General features: G+C 41.3%; 2 pseudogenes; both read left to right on the forward strand.

Moving 5' to 3' along the window:
• The first annotated feature begins 4172 nt into the window (after positions 1-4172).
• On the forward strand, positions 4173-16979 carry LOC136496314 (protein ALP1-like; annotated as a pseudogene).
• On the forward strand, positions 13291-15941 carry LOC136498250 (uncharacterized; annotated as a pseudogene).
• Positions 16980-17991: the final 1012 nt, after the last annotated feature.

The raw sequence follows: 17991 nt of genomic DNA on the forward strand, positions 1-17991 counted from the left end.
CCTCTCGCTCCTTTACGCCTGCACAAGCTCACTGCAGCATCGCCGTCGCTCCCAAGCCACTCAGGCGAGCCTTGCGCCGTCACTGTGCCCTTGCGGTCTCTCCCTATCCCCACTCCGAGTTCGCCATGCTCCCCTATCTCTCCCTATGCTCTTGCTTTGGCCAATGATGCCTAAAATCGGCAAATAGCCAAACGCCGATGAGGTCCCCTATTTTTCCAGCCGTGCGTCGCCATCCCAGCTCGCCGTCGGTGACTCTCTCCCCTTCCCATCTAATCAGAGCCGTCCATCTTTGATCCAACGGCTCAGATCGGCTAATACCCCTTTGGTTAGGGATTTTGCCAAAGAGTCTCGGCACTTTTTCTTATTCCAACCCGTAGTCCAAAGCACTATTTGAACATACGTTTTCATATTTGTAAAATGTAATCTAGTTCGGGTTATTTACAAAATTGCCACCAACACTGTTTTCATCATATCTTCTACGTTTAACTCTGTTTTGTTCCATTCAAGTTGCGTTAGATTCGTAACGACGTAATCTATGTGATAGTCACATTTTTTGTTTATTTTGTGCTTTCAAATAAAATGTTAATTAGAATCAATCTATATGCAATTAGTTTCCCAATTAAAAACAACTTAGGTTTTCCACTTCTATCTTTTCTAAATAAAATAAGATTAGTTTTATCTTGGTTTTCTAAATCAAATATAATTTGGTTTAAGTCAATTTAGATATTTCTCTGAAATATCTTATCCATGCTTTTATATAGTTAAGATATAAAGTAAATGAAGCCTATAGTTTTCTTTTCAAAGTAAACCCTTCGGTAGTCGTTTCTTTTACACCGTAGTTCCAATTAGCGTGCTTTTCGCGTCTGCGTGCTCGTAGCAATGCGTAGATTAGTTTTCAAACCTTTTTATTGTTTGTTGTATTGTTCTAATTTAATTCTATTATTTGCTTCGTGTATGATTGCATGGATGCTTGTGTGGTGTTCTATGATCATGTCTAGTCGGTGAGCTATACATGGTGAATCCAGAAGGAATTCATTGAAGGTTTGGACTAGAAGAAGGATCTGAGTTTTAAGGCAATTGTAGCATAGGATCATCCTTGTTGTCCTATTCACCTTTAATCATTTAATTCATATTGCATGTATCTACCTTGTTGCCACTAAGGATATCCTAGCTATTTGATATCTTGTACCTTGACACCATGGGTGTTTTGCATTGGGTAGTATTATGCTAGTGTTCAAGATAAATAACCATGACTTTATAACTTGATTAATGGTATATGCAATAAATGTTTAAAAGATGCTTTTTAGCAACATGGAATCAGAGGGCTAGAGCATTGGGTTGTTTTTGTGATGCTCTAGATTTCTCTCCTTAAGGACTTATCTTTAAGCGATCACCCGAGACTTATTGTGCAACCACAAGTTACATGGCTTTGGCTTGACTCAGTATTAGACTTTTACTAGTTTGTGGCAGCTACCCGTAAGGGCGCAAGAGGGGCTCCGACTTGTATGATCTTGGTCTGCCAAGTTGAGTGCACTTTGATTTCTTGGTCTTTTATTAGTCACTCCTTGGAGGAAGCTCATGCTTATTGATGGGAAAACCTAGCGGGTTGCTATCTATTAGTAGAATCTGTGAACAGTCTCGTAGTGTATGCTGCCCCACTTTCTTGGTAGAGGTGATGGTATATGGGGATCACGACTTATGGGTAAAGATATACGACCTCTGCAGAGTGTAAAACTGTTATAACAGCCGTGCTCACGGTTACGAGTGGCCTAGACTCCTTACTGAATAGTTGATGAACACTGATGATAACGTTGATGGAGATGCTCACTAAAGATTACTATTTATGCTATACATTATTCTTGTTTACATGACCACGAGGTTATTTGGGACTTATGCTGAACTTGTTGTTACTCAATTGCTTAAAAGTATGACTCACTAAAAGCTAATCGCAGTAAACCCATGTCAAACCTTTTGAGCCTCATGAACCCCATAACATAATTGTTGAATACGATATGTACTTACGTTCAGTGTTCGCCTAAACGGCCTAAACTGCTGTTTAAACGGCCAATAAATGGTAAACGGTGGTAAACTGATTTGTTTAGGGGGTAAACGGAAATTAAACGGTTGACCGTTTAAACGGTCAAAAAACGGAAAAAACGGTCTAAACGGTCTAAATGGAACGGAGATAAACAACATTAAACGCGCTAAACAGTTGTTTAAACGGTTGTTTAGGCGAACACGAGGTAAATCTAGTTCAGTTTTGTATGGATAAATTTGTATACTTAATATAAATGTGTATACTTGATATGTTACATGCATAAATATCTATATTTGGTTCTTTTCACATACATAAATATATATACATACCAAAATAATTAATTTTTACTTGGATAAATATGTATAAATGCTAGAATACTTGATTTTTTTACATGCACATATATAATTATATATATATATTTTTTAAAAAGTATAAAACCGTTTAGACCGTTTAACTTCGTTTAAACACCGTGTAAACAGGCTAAACGCTAAACGAAGGGTGGCCGTGTAAAGACCATTTACCGTTTAGGAAAACATTGCTTATGTTTGCTTTATTTTTTTCTATTTGAATAAAAATCCCGGATGGGTACCAGATTGTCAGAGTCTGGAGGAGTTAGGCTTGTGATCAATCAGTCAGTTGTTCCTGTGGATTTTGAGCCTTCACCTGAAGATCGGAGATGTCTTTCCACTGTATATACTCTGAGGCTGTATTCCTTTTACTGATACGTTATGTAATAAATATTATCTTTTGATATTACCCTTATTTATGGCTATACGTGAGATTTGATTTTCTAGGCTCACATATGTTGTGTATCTAGTTTTGTTCTTAAAACCGGATGCTGTAGTTCTACTAGGCATTTTGAAGTTACTATGGTTGATTTGATGGATTACTGCTTTCCGGTTTCTCTACTTGCTTTTTCATTACTACGCCCTTGTTTAGTTACTCCAAAATCCAAACTTTGGCACTATACAAAAAGAAGATTCTCCGTCATATCAAACTTGCGGTACATGTATGGAGTACTAAATATTGGCGAAATCAAAAACTAATTGTACAGTTTGGTTGTACTTTGCGAGACGAACGTTTTGAGTCTAATTAGTCAACGATTGGACAATTATTACCAAATACAAACGAAATGCTACAGTGTACTGCATCGTGCTACATTGATTCCGGGGGCGCCAACTTCGGGCACCTAAACGCGGCCTACAGATGAGTTATCCTCACCTTGTTCCTGATATGGGGTATGCGGCACTTGAGAATTAAAAAATTATTTCCTGGAAGTAGACAAAACAGGGCATTCATGATGTTAATTCGTTCAATTTTGAACTATGCGGCATCATATTCTCTTTACTAATATGAAACAACAGTTCTGTAGTATTGTACTATCTTTGCAACTTGCTTATTCATAATATGCGAGTGCAAATCGATTATATTCTCTTTGTCAAATCCAAACTATTATAATGTTTGCTTTCTATTGACTGTAGATGGTGGCCAGGCAGGTTAGACGGAAGAAAAAAAATGCTCATCAGTGCTGCTACATATCTAGCGGCTTGTATGGTGGTTTTGTTTATTCAGAGAAGATTAAGAAGAAGAAAAAAGGCAGCTAATTACGTATGCTCCAATGGAAGAACGGGATAAAAATAGGATTGACTATCTAAACACAAGAATTTACAAGGACGATACAACATGCATCAAAATGATAAGGTTTAAGAGAGGTTCTTTCTTTCAGTTGTGTCAAGTTTTACGCGAACGCTCTTTGCTCTATGACACTATCCATGTCTGTATTGAGGAGCAAGTAGCCATGTTCTTGAATACAATTGGACACAACCTAAGGAATAGGCTAGTTGGGACTAATTTCATCAGGTCGGGTGAAACAATTAGTAGATATTTCAACCTAGTCCTACGTGCCATCGGCGAGCTAAGCAATGAGCTTATTCGACCACCTTCCTTGATACCCCGGCCAAAATTGCAGGGAACCCAAGATGGGATCCATATTTTAAGGTACGACAAACTATGTCGCCCACACACGTGTCGTACACATTGTAAGGTTACTATTTTTTTTTGAAATATATTGACCATATAGGATTGTATTGGAGCAATTGATGGGACACATGTGCGTGCATCTGTTAGTAAGTCTATGGAGGCTGCCTTTCGTGGTCGGAAATCGTTTGCAACCCAAAATATGATGGTAGCTGTAGATTTTGATTTAAGATTCACATATGTGCTAGCCGGGTGGGAGGGGACAGCACATGATGCTGTGGTATTATCAGGTGCTTTAGAGCCAGTGAATGGTCTTCGAGTCCCAGAAGGTAATAACACTATTTTAGTTGTTACTACACTTACGGATAATATATTCAAAATAATTTAATTACAGTTTGGTATTTCCTAGGAAAATTCTACCTAGTTGATGCCGGATATGGAGCAAAGCCCGGATTCATGCCTCCGTTTCGTGGTGTTCGTTACCACTTAAATGAATGGGGTAGCAATCACTACTAGAAATGTGTTCATCAATGACGATTCAGTCATGACGCTTACAAATTTCGTCACAGAACAAGCGCTTTCTATGACGAAATTTCTAGCTTCGTCATAAGTAACAAGTGACGGAGCTTTGGCACGAAGAATAATGACGAAAACAAAAGAATCGTCATAAAACAACAAAACTAAATCGTCATAGATCGTTTGGCTCGTGTACCACCTCGAGGACGTGGCGCCGTGGTCCCACCAGTAGGTCCCACCTCGAGGACGTGGTGATGTGGTCCCAGCATTGGGTCCCAACCTCGAAGACGTGGCGATGCGGTCCCACCAGCGGGTCTTAGCCTGAGGACGTGGCGGCGAACAAGTGGGGCAGCGTGGCCCACACGGTCCAGCTAATCATGCATCCTTCCGCCTCCCTTTTTTTTTGCCAAAAAATAGCACACGCAGGGAGATTCGAACCCGCGACCTGTTGTTAGACATGTTGGTGCGTTACCATTGGAGCACTCGCCGTTTTGTGATAAAGGCATGCATGTTTTTCTATTTGTAAACGTATAGCTAAGCAGTAAGCACAGAAGCCTTGGCCCAATAGCAACATCACCCATTAGCAAGCCTATTAGCCCAATAGAAAATGATTTCCTGTCCGCTGGATGGACGTCGTTTTGTCTCCTAGATTGCTGCGATCCCAAGTCTCGACTCGACGTCTCCCATCGCCCTGATGCCCTATCGGCCACGTATCGCGTTGAGCGTGATGAACTGACCTGACGGCGGCGAGGCACCTAGACCCAGGCGAGGCGAGGCGCTGAGGCCCTAAAGGTAAATAGTAATCATTCGTATTTTTTTCAATTCATTCACAATCACAGCAAACTATATATATAGCGCTCGTGGGACAGAGCAGCAGCGGCGCGCGTGGGTCAGTGCACCAGCGTCGGCGATCGTGGGGCGGTCAGAGCAGCGTCGGCGATCGTGGGGCGAGGAGAGCAGCGACGACTTGCGTGGGACAGGGCAGCGGCGGTTTGCGTGGGACAGAGGAGCGCCGGCGATCGTGGGACAGAGCAGCGCCGGCGCGTGGGACAGAGCAGTACAAGGTTTGATTTGTTTTTGAATTTCTTTATATATATGCATGTGTTGGATGTGTTTTTAAATTTTGTTGAGTTTACTCTAATTTTAGGACTGAGCACAAGGTTTATTTTACTCTCAAAATAGATGGATAGAAGCTGGATTTATGGGACACAATTCACACCTGCATATGTGAAAGGAGTTGAAGAGTTCATGAAATTTGTTAGTGAAAGATACCCCAAAGACAGCCACATACTTTGTCCATGCAGCAAATGTCTTAATCAAAGTTTACGGCCTCAGGATGATGTAAATGACCATATACACATTTATGGAATGTCAGCTGCATACACCAGGTGGATTCATCATGGGGAGTCGGCAGATACTGTAGTAGTTGAAAATTTGGAGCAGGAGGTCGAAGGAAGTGATCATGACTTTGGGATACATGTGGATGTGGCCAATGATGATTATGATGAGGATCACGGAGTACTAGAGATGATAGGAGATCTGTATGTTGCGGCAGAGGCTGATGGAGAACAACCAAGGTTTGCAAGAGTCCTTGAAGATGCGAAGAAGTCACTTAGCCCGGGATCTAGCCATTCAAAATTCTCTTTTCTGGTGAGGATGTTGTATATCAAGTCTCGTTATCGAATTAGCAATACAACATTTTCCACAATGCTGAAGTTGTTGTCATCAGGATACCCTCAGAGTGAGTTGCCAAAATCATATGATGAGGCCAAGAAATATCTTGGAGAACTAGGCCTTGGTTTTGAAAACATCCATGTGTGCAAGAACAATTGTGTGTTGTTTCGAAAGAGGTATTATAAAGAGAATGTGTGCCCAGTATGCAAGGCGTCTAGATGGCAAGATGAAACTGGGAACAAGCGGGTTCCACATAAGGTATTGAGACATTTTCCACTTTTGCCAAGGTTGAAAAGAATTTTTGCTTCAAAGCGCACTTCTGAGGAAACACAATGGCACAAGAAAATGAGGACGCCAGTCGACAATGTAATGAGCCATCCAGCTGATGGAGAAGCATGGAAGGAGTTTGACACGAGGGAACCAACCTTTGTAGATGATTTGAGGAACCTGAGGCTTGCCTTAGCTACCGATGGATTCAATCCATTTGGCAACATGAGTACGCAGTACAGTATGTGGCCAGTGCTTCTAACACCACTAAATCTCCCACCATGAGAATGCGTGAATCCAGCAAACTGCTTTATGTCTTTACTCATCCTAGGTCCAAAATCTCTAGGAAAGGATTTTGATTTGTTCCTTGAGCCCCTAATTGAAGAACTGCTCGATCTATGGAAGGGTGTCAGTACCTATGATGCATGTACTGGTCGGAAGTTTAACCTTCATGATGTCATGCTATGGTGTATACATGATTTTCCAGCATTGAGCACGTTATCAGGGCGAACAACAAAAGGGTATTATGCATGTATTCATTGCGACAAGGATCCATTGTCTCAGGCAATAAGGAGTAAAATATGTTACATTAGACATCGTCGTTACCTTCCAAGGACACATGCATGGTGGAGAAGCTTGGCTTTCGATGGTAAGCGTGAAAACAAAGATCAGCCAGGCAAGTTCACTTTGGAGGAGGTCCTAGAGGAGCTAGAGAAGGTGAAAGATGTCAGGCCAGGGAAGCATCCTAAAATTATTGGAAATAAAAGGAAGCGCAACGAGGGTCCAAGGATTTATAGCCGCAAAGTTGGGTTGTGGAGATTGCCATATTGGAAACATTTGAAGCTTCCACATAATCTCGATGTGATGCACATAGAGAAAAACATATGTGAAAACATTCTTGGCACAATACTCAATGTGCAGGGCAAGACCAAGGACACAACCAATGCTAGGCTAGATTTGCATGATATGGGCATAAGACCTGAATTGCACTTATAGCAGCATGGCAACTCAGTCACTGCTCCACCTACTCCGTATGTCTTGGGGAAGGATCAAAAAATCAAGTTCTGCAAGTTTCTCAAAGGTATCAAGTTTCCTGATGGATATGCGGCTAACCTAGCAAGATACATAAGTGAAGATGGTTCGAAGGTGCAGGGAAAGCTGAAAACACATTCTTGCCACATACTCCTGCAAAGAATCATACATGTTGGCCTAAGAGGACTGGTGAGGAAGGATGTATATGAAGCAGTTGCAGAGCTCGGGACCTTCTTCAGGGAACTATGCAGTAGAAATCTGAGGATTGATGTTGTCAAACGGCTAAAAGAAGAAATTCCATTGATCCTATGCAAGCTTGAGAAAATCTTTCCACCTGCCTTCTTTGATGTCATGGTGCACTTGGCTGTCCATCTTCCTGATGAGGCACTGCTAAGAGGACCTGTTCAGTACGGATGGATGTACCCAAATAGAAAGGCGGCTAGGCACTTTAAAGAATTTTGTAAGGAACAGGGCTAGGCTAGAAGGATCAATTGCTGAGGCATATATGGCAAGTGACACCTTGACTTTTTGTTCTAGGTATATGGAGGATATTGACAATAGATTTAACCATGATGATGGTAGTGATGGAGAGATGCCATTGCCTGATGACATCTCTGTTTTTAAGCATGGTGTTACTCTTGTTGGATCTAATAGGAGCCAGTACATTGATGATGTTGACCTCAATAAGTTAGTTTGGTATGTGCTAAATAATTGTGAAGAAGCTGAGGAATATTTAGAGTAAGTATCTATTAGATGTTTTGGGGATTAGTTTTTGTTTTATTTCTAATTTTTCAAATTATTTTTATGACTTAACTTTGCCCTACAGCTTGTACAGGGACGATCTTGAGTAGCAAGGTGCACTTGATGTTGATAAAAGGATTTGCAAAGTGGTTTAGGTGCCATGTAAGTCACTACACATTGTGTTTCTAGGTTTAGTAAATGCATTAGTATCCATATGTAATTGGTTAACTGAGTACTTTTGTTGCAACAGATTGAGAACAAACGCAAGGAGAATCCAGAATCGGTTAGCGAAGGATTGTGGGCACTGTCATGTGGCCCAGATCTGCGAGTTAAGACTTGTGCAGCTTGCAAGGTTAATGGAGTACGGTATAGCACCGTGGATCGTGAGAATTTCCTTTTGACACAAAATAGTGGTGTAATGACTGAAGGTTCACATGATGGGAACAACATAGATTTTTATGGAGTCCTTAAAGAGGTAATTGAGATGCAATATAACTCAAATCTTCAAGTCTGTCGGACGGTGGTTCTATTTTGATGCGATTGGTTCAAGCAAGAAGGCAAGACGATAGGCCTTCGAGATGATGGACATTTCAAATCCATCAATGTGCAGTCATTATGGTACAAGACTGATCCTTTCATCTTAGCAACTCAATCGAAAAAGATATTTTACCTACAAGACACATCTTTAGGTAAAGATTGGCGTGTTGTGCACATAGGAATATTTATGATGTCGCTGAAAAAGATGAGGCAAGTCATGATGTGCATCAGGATGATTATTGTTCTGATACTGAACATGTAGTGCAAGCAAGGGCTGATAATGAGATTACGCACAATATTCAAGGTTGAGAAGGCAGTATAATTGAAGGAAATTTACAAGACCTTATAAATAGCAAGAAGCAACCTATTATTCGTGAAGATAGTGAGGATGAGGAGGAAGATGAGACAATACTTACTGTAGTGATGGTGGCAATGATAACAATGATTACATGTCCCTAGATGATGAAGATGATGATTTCTAGTATGGACCACTGACATGTCCCTAGACTGCACTACTATTTTGTTTTCCCTGGACATGTTATCTGAACCTGTAATCTAAACATGTAATCTGGACATGTTATCTCGGCCTATCATGTTATCTGGACCTATGTTACTGTAACTTAAGTGCTACCTATCTATTGTGTGAACCTATATGTCCAAATTCTATTGAAATTGTATCCACTTTCAAGCAGAACTGCATACAACCAGTGAAAAATACTCTGTCAAAATTTGGCGTCCTATGGCGCCTTTGTGCGCTGTGGTGGGCGCAATAGACGGTGAGGGTGAGGGTGAGGCCGTGAGGGTACCTGTATAGGCCAAGTGGCCGATTGGAGTCCTCCGAGACCGAGCCCGAGATGCAACCGCAAGCAGCCCTCCGAGTCGCCGCCGCCGTCGGCCGCCTGGATCTCCCGAGGTGCCAGCCCTCAAGCTTCAGCGCCCACCTAGATCTCCACCTCAGGCTCGGGCCAAAGGGCACCACCGTGGTGCCGCTCGATGGTGCCGCGTGCAGCTCCGGCCGCACGCGTGCGCCGGCGAGGGGTGCCACGGTGGAGCCGCCATCACCGCGTCACATCTGCTGTGAGCTCTCGGCTGCGCTCTGTCGCTCGCTGGACTGAGAGAGAAAGGGCAAAGAGAAGTGAGCTAGGGTTTTGGGAGCCGGCGCCGCATCGCTGTTTTTTATCCTCCAAAGCGCTTGCTCGGCCGTCCGATCTACATCGACAACGCAGAATCCTAGGGGCAGCGAGGCCGGATTGACGCGGCTGAAAAGGGACTGCGCTCGAGTACTAATGAACCCACTTGAATAGCACAATGGTCTGGCCCTTTGAGTTTGACATCGAGCTCCCGGGTTTGAACCCTGTGGTAGCCAAATTTTTTTGCAACATTTTTTATTAGATATTACGTTCTGTGATTTTCTAAATATTAGCAATAATATGACACTATCTTATTAGTCAAGATAGAAAGGAGCCTTATTTCTATCAGCTAGTGCAAGCTAGGTTGTTTGTTTTGGGCACAAAGCCTTGCTCTCCCCAATCAAGGTATAATAGTTGGGCGGCTAGTGCTGCAAGCAAGCAATCAGCATTTCATTCACTTAGTGAATATAGAACTATGATCGGTGACGCTAAGTCAGCTAGTTATTGTCTCTTCTCCCTATTTATTTTATTAAACAAAGTCTGTCCCCTAAGGAAGTGAAGGATCGCGGAAGTCTTTAGCCACCACCTATTTTTCATCAAAGCCCCTTACCCTTGCTTCTTTCCCTTTAAACTCTTTGGTACACGCTTTATCGAGACTAGGATTTCTATCTTATGCCGGGTGAAACCTATACTCTTTGACCTACCCCAACAAGCATTTTAGGCAAATTCTTTTCCTTTCTACTCAAGGAAATTGACAGCTAGGTTCCTATCCTATTTGATCGATCGCTCAGCCTCTGTAGTCCACTCTTTCAATATAGGAAGTAGAGAAAAGGATGCAAGCCCAAAGTCTAGGAACTCATTTCCTGGCAAAAAAGCAATCCACTATGTCGAGGAAGGGAAGAAAGGCTCTGCTTTTGGTATTTATTTATCAAAGAAAGACACATTTAAGCGAGCGTGGCAAGGGACTAAGTTTTTGTTGTCGCGGGATAGTAAAAAGCATTGGCGGATGCTAGCTAGGCATATTTATTAGTTTAGTTTGTTTACAAGTAGGAATTCAAAGATAGCTATTTTAGAGAAAGACCGGAATATGCAGTTCCTTTCCCTAGAACCGTACTTGAGAGTTTGATCTTTTCTCCCACCTTCAGAAGAATGAAGCATAGATAGACCCAATGTGTCCTTGCTTATTTCTAATAACCTAGTTAGCATATCTTTCTGAGTTCAGGGTTTCTTCCGGTAACCATACCTTAAGCTAGGTAGAAAAATCTTAAAACTTACATGGACACCTCATTTTGGAGTATAATGATGACAACAAAGTTTCAATTGATTCTAAGAATGTGGTCATGCACATCCTCACAACGGCATACTCCCTCTGTCACGTATTATTAGTCATTTTAGACTATGAGCAAGTACGATAGAGATTCCATATATCTGGACTGAAGTTCTTTACAGATGTATAATACCACTTTGTCAAAATCCTTTTGAAATTTTTATGTCATGATCATACACTAAAATAAGGTGTCCATCCAAATTTTTAGAAATTTTTATGTCATGATCATACACTAAAATAAGGTAAATCATTAAGCTATATTGTACTAATTAAAAATCTAGCAAAAAAGAACATGGAGAAATAAAAAAAGGAATAAACACAATAAATGTTGACAAAACTCAAAAATTGAAAAAACCCAAAAAATTTGGCTATCATCGGGTTCGAACCCGGGAGCTCGGGATCAAACTCAAAGGGCCATACCATTGCGCTACTCAAGTGGTTTCATTAGTTCTCGAGCACAGTCTTTGATAAACAGATCCTGCAATGCCAAAAAAAGACCGCAACCTCTCGCGCCTCAAGGCGCCAAAACAATTTCCCTCGTCAAAAAATTCCACCAAAAACACCGGTATATTTACTCATTTCCCACACTCGTCACCTCCTCGGCCACTCGTTCTCTCTTCCCCCCATTTCTCCAACCCTATCCACCACCACCGGGACACAACCGCCATCGACGAGCTGCGTCCCAACCCACGAGCTGCGTCCTCGCCGACATCAATCGCCGCATTCCCCTCTCTCTCATCGCCCCATGCACCTATCTCGCCCCATCCACCTCTTTCTCGCCTCAACCTAACCCTAACCACTGTCGGATTGTGGGTCATCGCCGCACTGGATCTGCTTCCCCGTCGACTAGGGTTCACCGCACCAGGGTTGCTTCCCCTTTGACGACTACCGATGACGAGCACCTGGTCTACATCCGCAACCTAGCCATAACCGCAATGGTGGCAACAAGGGGGCAAGGTAGGAAGCGACCTGCAGAACAAGAACAAGGTAAGCAAATCTCTTCTATATTGATGAATTCTGTTGTACAATTCTATTGCCCTGGTATCTAGTTAGGGTTTGCTAACCATTCAGTCAAATTGTATTCTGAATCTTGGATCTATAATCTATTTTGCACTTGTATTTGTCTGAAATAGAAGCAACAGTGATGTTTTCTGAAAGCAATTGTAGTACAATTCTGAAAGTAGCTGTGACTCTTGACTTCAAATAGATTTTGGCATGGTCTGTTTGACCATTTTAATGATCTGGATTTGGATGTAGCAGAGTGCATGCATGTGTGTTGATAGGAAAAGAGTAGTTTAGTACAAGCTATCTTCAAAATGTTCAGATAATTTAGAGTATTTGTGCTTCAGTACAAAAAAAGTTGTACCTCTTACCTCTGACCTATTACTTGTTGCCTATAACCTATCACCTCTTATCCCTTAGCTCTTCAGCAGGCACTACTAGCTCCTACCTCTTATCTATCTAGCATCTAGTATTACTACCTCTAGTACTTAGTTCACTCCTTTTTATTTTCTAATAGACACAATTTGCTTGTTTTTGTAAGAACCTCCTAAAACTGATTATGAGAGACGCCGGGATACACGCGTGGCGAACAATTTAAAGAAGATGCAAGAACTCAGCCTAATAAATCTATCTACTGAATTTAATAACTCTGTATCACAATCTGCATCAAAGAAGGGGGAAAATCAGCAAACAAGAAAACAAATAGTGAAGATTCAAATTCATCGGAATATCTCCTTGAAGATGATGATCAAGGAGATAGTGATGATGATGACACTGAATCTGATGTGCAGCTACAACCCCTGGCAACTAAGGTGCTTCTTCTATCTTCAAAGTACTAGATGGGGAATATTTATATTGCATTTGAATGTTTTAATCTGTTCTTTAATATATGCCCTTGCTTTTAGATGCATCTTGTTTCTTACATACCTATTCTTTAATATATGGTCTTACTTATTAATGCACATGACTTACTTGATTTTTTTCCACAGTATCCTGCAGGGTATAGTTGGAAAGTCCTAGCTTCAAAGAAGAAGAAGATAGGTCCCACCATGGCTCTAGGAGTTAGGGCTAGTAAGAGAGTGAGGGCATCTCAAGGATCACAGGTGCAAACTCCTGAATCCCAAACAAGATCATCAAAAAGGCTTCAACCTTCAGCGAGAGATGGCTAGAATGTAGAGGATCCTACAGATGGTCATGATGAAATACCACCACAAAGGTCTTATACGGATGTAGAGGAAGGCAATGGAGCTGGTGGTCAGGACAATACAGCTGCAGAGGAAGTTAGTGGAGCTGGTGCTCAAGACAGTACAAGTGCTGATGAAGACAATGTAGCTGGAGAGGAAGACACTGAAGGCAAGTTATAGTTTCTTTGTCATTCAAATATGTCATTTGTTTTGCTTATCTGCATGAAACTAAATCATTTTAATGCAAATTCTATTTTGTAGCTCCTACATAGCGAGCCCCAAGGAGACCCGGGCCACCCACCAAGGGACCATAGCTGGACAGGATGACAAAAGCTATGGGAAGGAGAATGCCCATAGCTGTTGCTGAAGGCAAAAGAAGGCCTCATGAACCTGTTCAAGCAGCCAAGTTTGCATTTGAGGCTGGTGTCATCATTCGGGATAAGGTTCCTGTCCTACCTCATTGGAAAGAATACAAGAGAGACGATCAATATTACAAAAACTTTGTGGGAAAGCTCTCTGTAAGTGCATTACTGTTTCTATGGTTAACATGTATATCTGTTTAACCTGAATTGACTAACTAAATATGGAATTGTCATATGACTAGGGGCGCTTGGCCATTAACCCTGACGACAAGCCAACAGAGGAAGCTTGCACCGATATGCTGCGCTCTAGGGTGCGACAAATGCGTTATCGGCTCAAGAATAAATACTTCAATGGTGTACCTGCAAATGAGATTAGGACAACTTCTCCAGTTGCATGCATGACTGATGAACAGTAGAAGGCACTAGTTGCAAAGTGGTCTGATCCAAAAAACATGGTATGGGTATCTTCTCATATATTCTTTCTCATTTAGTTTCCAAAGGATCTTCTCATTTTAAACATATCATCTCATCAATCCTTCTTGCTATACCTAGGCCCTTCAATGAAAAGCAGTGCAACACATAAATATTTTCAAACATAAAGATTCCCTAAGCTCCTAAATTGGAGCAATTAGTAGAATGTACTTGGGAAAAAAGGGTTGGTCATATATATCCTGCAAACAAAAAGGATTACAAATATGCCCTTAAATATCAGTCCATTCATCAAAGGATAGAATAACATATTCTAAAGGACAAAATCATGAACAGAACAATAGAAAGGCAGTTCATGGTGAGCATTCAGACAATTTGAGATGTACATTTCATAGAAGTTGTATAGGGGCATAAAAGAGTAGACAACTCTGCAGGAGTTGAAAAATTACCATCTTACTGTTTTTCAGATAAATAGGTATCTTGTCATATATTCTTTCTCAATTAGTTTCCAAAGGATCTTCTCATTTTAAACCTATGATCTCATCTGACATGTTCATTATCTTGTAGGAATCAAGTGAAAAGAACAAGCAGAATCGCCGTAAAGTCAAGTATCATCAAGCTACGGGTTCTCGCAGCTATGTGGCACACTTACATGCATATGTAAGTAAGGAGTACCCTGTACATATTTGCACTAAACAACTTATTTTGCATTTCATCTGAGAAAACTTTGTTGTAATTGATTATCTATGAAACAGAAGAAGAAGAAAAACAATGCAGAACCAAGCACAGAACAAAATGAAGAACTTGATGCGGTGGAGGCCTTCAAGACCTGCCATACGAGCTCCAAACATGGTCTGACTGAACTAGCAAGAGAAGCAGTTGTAAGTCACGACATCTGTTTCATTGTGCCAACAACTATTCATTAATTGGATAATATGTCTTGTTTCAAACATTTTGTATTCTGTCTTTTGCTCAAAACTGGTCATAATCCAATATAGCTAGACATACTTGCTAAATAATAATCCTATGTTGTTGACTTCTACTTGTATTCAGTTACCTGACAACAAATAAATGACTCATGATTGCATACCTATTTGGCATCAGTTTCTGTCAATGCAGCATAGGTTTTTATTTTTTAAAATACATCTTGTGTGATATTTCCTCCTCAAATTAATGTAATAAGTATCAACTAATGATGGGTCATTGCTGTTTCAGTCAAATATGGAAGCTTTGAGGACAGAACCTGTTGCTGAAGGTGAGACAACAGTGTCCAGTGTGCAGGTTGTGTCCTAGGTGCTCTCCCAGAACAGCTCAAACCTTTTCCTGAAGAGTGTTGGCATCAAACTAGTGCCATCCTCCAAATCATCATCATCAAATGAAAGCGAGCTTCGGGAGCAACTAGCAGCTGAAGCTACGGCTGTTGTACAAGGTGAAATCGATGAACTCAGGAAGAGAAGTGAAGAAGCTGAGAAAAAGCTGGCGAGGATACAAAAGGAGATGGAGGAGTACAAGAAGCTGACAGAGATAAACAACAAGGCAATGGAGGAGAACAATGCGCTGCTCAAGCGTATCTTGGCCATCAACAATGCTTCTTCGACACGAGCGCTGCTCGTAGCTGTTGGTTCATTAAGCAAGGGGTCTGCTGGTGATTTTGTTTATGTAGTAACTTATATTGCTGGTGGTTGGCAACTTTTTATTATTTCCTGTGATGTTAATGTGAACTGAGATAAAACTAGTAGTTCAAATGTGATGTCTAGTGAGTTATGTGAACCGAGTTTAGAATTGTTGATTAAGTTGTTGGTCATTGGAATACTGGATCTATTAATTTATGGAAGCTTTTAGTCATTCCAGTATTATTTGCATTCTGTAATGAAATCAGCATGTGCACTTGTGATGAATTATCTGACCTTTCTGTGACGATTTGATAATTGATTCTGTGACGAATTTCTATTTACTTCAGTGACGAAAATGAGAACCTATCACAGCAAGCCTTGTGGCCCAATAAAAAGTGGACACGTGGACCATCCACATCACTGGCCACGTCAGCTGCCACGTGGTCAGACACGTCACCTGTAATGTGGACGCGCCACGTGGACAAGACACGTCAGCTGCCAGCGTGGCAGACGACGTCTGGCCGCCTAACAGACGGCAAGTCATGACGAAAAAGGGGCTATATCAATGACGAAAATAGATCGTCATAGAAAGAATACACTTCTATGACGACGGCCATTTCGTCATAGAACAAATGCACATCTATGACGAAAATACACGTTTCGTCACGATAGGTAAAATATGACGCGCATTCAATGACGAATACCATATCGTCACAACTTCGTCATAAAATAATATATGTGACGATTTTGGAGTCTTCAGTGACGAAAGAAGAGCATCATTGATGTACACATCCCTAGTAGTGAATCCTGTGCAAAATGAGAAGGAATTATTTAATCTTAGACACTCTTTCCTACGCGTTACCGTTGAGCGTGCCTTTGGATCACTGAAGAGAAGGTTCAAAATTCTTGATGATACCACTCCGTTCTTCCCTTTTCCAACTCAAGTTGACATTGTGATAGCTTGTGCATCCTTCACAACTGGGTTATCTCTCAAGGGATTGATCGTTTCATTGTACCTGAGGACAATTGGACACCAAACCCACGGAGGACAACACGGGAACAAGCAAATGACCATAGGATGATGGTAGAAAAGAGACAAATGATTGCTGAGCAAATGTGGGCTGATCGTCAAAACCACCACGGCAACTAATATGTAGTGCTTTTATGTAATAATGAACTAGTAATAAAATGTATATTGTGCTGCTTGTTGTCAACGTAACATGTACTGCTGTTGTGAACAGATCTTTATTATTGTCGCTTGCTGAATCGGACCTTTGGTTGTGTATTAGTTACAGTATTGTGTTGTTACTGTAACAGTGATTTGTGCTGCTCTTTTGTTAAATTTTGCAACTTCACAGGACATGGACCTGGATCAACATGGGGATAATTTGCCAGGCAATGGTGGAGCTGGACAGGTCCATTGGTCGAACGCAATGTCTACATTTGTACTCAAATTCTTGGCTGACTTGACTTAGTTGCTAGTGGAACTAAAACCTCAACGGGCTTCAAGCAAGTTCATCTTAACAGTTGTGCTAAAGCTTTGTATGAGAATTTGGGTGTCCAGTGCACCGGCGGACAGGTTGCAAACCATCTTAGGAAGTGGAAAAGGATCTATGCAAAGGTTCAGAAGCTGAAGAACATCAGTGGAGCTCTTTGGGATGAGAATAACTGTACAATCAGTCTTGATGCGGAGCATTACAACAATTATGTTAAGGCAAGTACTATGCTTATTTGTACTTTTAGATTATTTAAAATTTAAGGATGCACCATATATTATTGCACTCATGATTATGGAAAATTTAGGATGCACCGTACAGTACAACCATTATATTAAGGCAAGTACTATGCTTATTGTACTGTACATGACTTGCAGGACCACCGTGAAGATGCCAACTATTTGAACGTTCCGATTGAGCACTATCATGAGATGGCCACTATTTTTTGGGAACGGTCTGGCAACCGGTGTCTATGCTAAAGGATCAAATGACCCACTTGGTATTGAACTAACTAAAACAGATAATGGACCCAAACTGATGTCTAGTGATCCAAGTGAACAAACGATTAATGATGATGGGACACCTTCGACCAACAATGGTGTGGAGTCCTCGGGTACTAAACGACCAGCACCAAAGCAGCAGAGGACATGTACTGATGATGAACTG

This window comes from Miscanthus floridulus, chromosome 12 (assembly GCF_019320115.1).
Source record: "Miscanthus floridulus cultivar M001 chromosome 12, ASM1932011v1, whole genome shotgun sequence".
NCBI classification, from domain to species: Eukaryota; Viridiplantae; Streptophyta; class Magnoliopsida; order Poales; family Poaceae; genus Miscanthus; species Miscanthus floridulus.